The following is a 3543-nucleotide window of genomic DNA, read 5'->3' on the forward strand; positions in this document are numbered from 1 at the left end:
CCTGAATTGTTTGCGGAGAACAGAATCTCTCGGCGAATGGTCTCTGCGGCAGATGTGATGTCTTTATCTCCCTGTCAAGAGACTGTTGCTGTCTAATCTTGTTGAGAATTTCCTGACGTTCCTGCACGAGGGCAACCTTCTCATTGTCAAACCTGTTCAGCTCAGTTTTGTCTGTTGATACCGATACAGCCAGGGTTTCACCTGTTCGTACTCTGCTGTCAAATCCAGGATTCTGCTTTGGAGGTTGTGAAGGTGGTCCATCCTTTCCTGTTTCTTAGCTTTCTCTGATGCATACGCGACCTGCATCTCTTGTTCATCGCAAAGTTTCTCGGTCGAAGCCTGCTGCTGTCGTTCTTGGTCAGCGATGAGTTGGCTCAAGGTTTGATTCTCCTCCTGCGTTGTTTTAATTTTCTTTTCCAAGTCGTTTTGCCTGGAGATTTTCTTCCGGAGGTCCTGAACCGTTTGCTGCAGCTTCTTCCATTCCTGGCTCAAGCGTTTGTTTACACTCAGTTTAGCCTCATATTCATCCTCCAAAACTTGATGGTCCCTCATTTGCCTCTGTCCTCCAACAATTTCTCGCTCAAGACTGTGGTTGTTTTGGACTATGATTTCTATTTCTTTTTCAGCAGCCTGACATTTTTCCTCCAGTTCTATCTGGCGCTTGAGTTTACTGTACAGGTTGCCTGATTTCTTGCGAAGGTCTTTGCTTAAGTCACTGATTGCTTTTTTCCCAGCTTTAAGCCATTTATATCTCCCTTCTAGGTCTCGACCACGAGACTGTCCTCTGCGGTCGTCTTCTCGTTCTTCCAAGAACATATTGTGCAGCTCTGAGGCATCTATTTCCTCAGGAGCTACACAAATGTTGTCGAGAAGATTTTCTTTGTCCTCTTTGCGTTTCAGCCAACGATCCATCTTATCTTATTTTGTTGTCTCTCGATATAAAAATGAATAAATGAAAAATATCTGGAACTGATGTGAACAGCAGAGCATGAGGAGTCATAGCTGTTGATGTGCTTTGATGTCAAAAGCAAGTGACGTCACAGTTCAAAGCAATTTATTTGCTCCGTGACCTGAAAAAAAACCCCCTCCAGGTAGCCATAGCAACAGGTAGCGCAGCCAATCACTTCCGGCTTCCGCTCCAGTACGAAAATAAACCCGGCAACGGGAGCCGGCCGCAGCGTTCACGTCTGAAGCCGCTTCAAGTGTCCCGGTCCGCTTCTGCTGCTCTCAAGTTTCATCCGCCGACATAAAGAGGTGAGCTGCTGCTGCTGGCGAACTTATTTTATGCTTGTTTGATTTTGTCGACGAGCTAGCTAGCTTCTTTACGCTGTTACGCTATATGACGAGCGCTATATCGGCATTACTGTCGTTGCATAACGTTACTGTCTTGGTGCACGTCGGTGCAGAGAGAGTCGCTGTTAATTACTGTCCTGGTCTGTGTAGATTCAGATAAAATGATGTTGAATGTTGAATTTAGACTTTATACTGGTTTTCCTCAGAGAACAACGCAGAATCATAACGTTTTATCACCTCATTCTACTTACAGTAACGTTATAATGTTAGAGCATGTTCTCTTGCAGTTCTTCTTAATATCATTATTGTGCTTATGATGATGATGATGATGATGATGATGATTATCATTATCATCCTGGAAATAGTGACACAATGAATGTTAAACAAATGAAGCTACAGTTATTGATCACATGGTTACTATCTGAAGGCAACAGCCTGAATCTCCAGCTGTACCCCCGGGGGGCCTCCACAGATGAACCGGGACTGTGAAGCTGCATCCCTGGTAGTGAAGCCTCCCTCACTGCTTTCAGCCACTCAGGGGACCCTTTTCACTGCGTCAACATCTACAGCGTCAAGGTGCTCGGAAGGAAGCTCTTCCCCTCTTTTCAGCCGCCTGCTGTTTACTCTGGTGAGTTATCATGATGAGGTTATTTTTCTTATCCAAAAATACAATAATCTGATGCTGTGACAAGTTACACTCTGACAGGTGTGTTATTCTTCTGCCTGTCATATTGTGTTATATATATGTTCTATATATGTGTTATATTTATCAGGGTGTGGATGAGCGCAGTGTCCCAGGGATGGACCGAGTGGACAGCCTGGCAGAGTATTTGATGGGGCTGAGGACTGAAACTGGACAAACACTGAGCAACCAGCAGGCCACCACCATCAAAGCCCTGTGGCAGAACCTTCTGCGTATGTCCTGCCACAGGACCAGCAGCGAGCTTCTTCTATCAGCCCAATGCTGTAATAATTTAATTATCATCCCATGTAACAGGTCTGGTATTTGAGGAAAGTCAGCATTACAGAAATAACATACTGTATATACTGACAAATATTGTGTGTTCCTGGCAAAGTGTGTCGATATTGTGTTTTAGTGTATATATTGTAGAGCAGTGTTTCCTAGCTTTAATTATTATATTGTATTTAGGCCGGCAGGCAGGAAAACTTATTTCTTTGCAGTTATTCAGAGAAATCATGTAAAATGTGGAGAAGTGACGGGACATCCCAGACCTGAGAGAGACGTAGCTGGAGACAGAGTTTGGTTTCTATTATTTTGTACTGATGGATAAAAGTCCCGCAGCAGCTGATCTCTGCGTTCAGCGTCATACATTAAAAATCTGTCTCCAGTTTGGTCTCCACTAAGCAGTCTTTTAGCAGGTCGATCGCCCATGCTGTGTTTCTCTGGTGTTTTTTTCGTGTCTGTCGGCTTCAGTCTGGTCAATCTCTGTGTCCTCAAGTCTCTTGTGCCTTAATATCGCCCCTCCAGTCGGTCCAGCGTTGTTCTTTACTTTTCTTGTCTGTTTGCCGGGGACATGTCATTCTCCAGCCACACATCAAGTGTTTGGTCCTCTCCAAACAAATGAAAAGTCAAAAGCTTGTTGTTGCTGTGGCACAGCTGTCTGCTGAGTCTGTACAGAGGTTTCATGGTGTAACGGTGAGCACTCTGGACTCTGAATCCAGTGATCTGAGTTCAAATCTCAGTGGAACCTGCCTTAATGCTAACAGACAAATTCAGCTGTGTGTTAATAAGTTCATGATATCACTTCTACTTCCTGCTTTGCTCCATCCTTCTGCTGATATCCCTGTTATCTCTGCCAAAGTTTCAGACAGTGCATCTTGGACATGCTGTCACAGTCTGTCTCCCTGTTCCTCCTGGAACCAATTTTAAAGATGTAAAAGAGAATTACGGTATTATAACCACTTGGACTGATTATAAGACCTGGACCAGAATCAGAAGATACTAAATTCGGAAGGAGCCACATTACTGAGCAACAATGATGAAGCAAACACCAGAGTGAAAGTCGAGTAGCCACTCATATAATTTTTACAGTGGTTAAGGTAAGTTGATTAGGTTGTACAGAATACAGAATTGTAACCCAACTGTCAGAAAAAATAAAAATAAAAATAGTGTGCACACTTTTAAAACAGAAAAATGTCCGTTGGGGCCCTCATGTCGAATAGGAGTTAGCAAGGTGTGTGTGGAATGGGTGTGTGTGTGTCGTGTGAGATTCCTTCAGTGCTGAACTC

General features: G+C 43.9%; 1 non-coding gene across 1 annotated transcript; it reads left to right on the forward strand.

The window, feature by feature from the left end:
• The first annotated feature begins 2933 nt into the window (after positions 1 to 2933).
• On the forward strand, positions 2934 to 3005 carry trnaq-cug. Its single transcript has one exon. It is a non-coding gene; the product is annotated as a tRNA-Gln (tRNA).
• The last annotated feature ends 538 nt before the right edge of the window (positions 3006 to 3543 follow it).

This window comes from Chelmon rostratus, chromosome 22 (assembly GCF_017976325.1).
Source record: "Chelmon rostratus isolate fCheRos1 chromosome 22, fCheRos1.pri, whole genome shotgun sequence".
NCBI classification, from domain to species: Eukaryota; Metazoa; Chordata; class Actinopteri; order Chaetodontiformes; family Chaetodontidae; genus Chelmon; species Chelmon rostratus.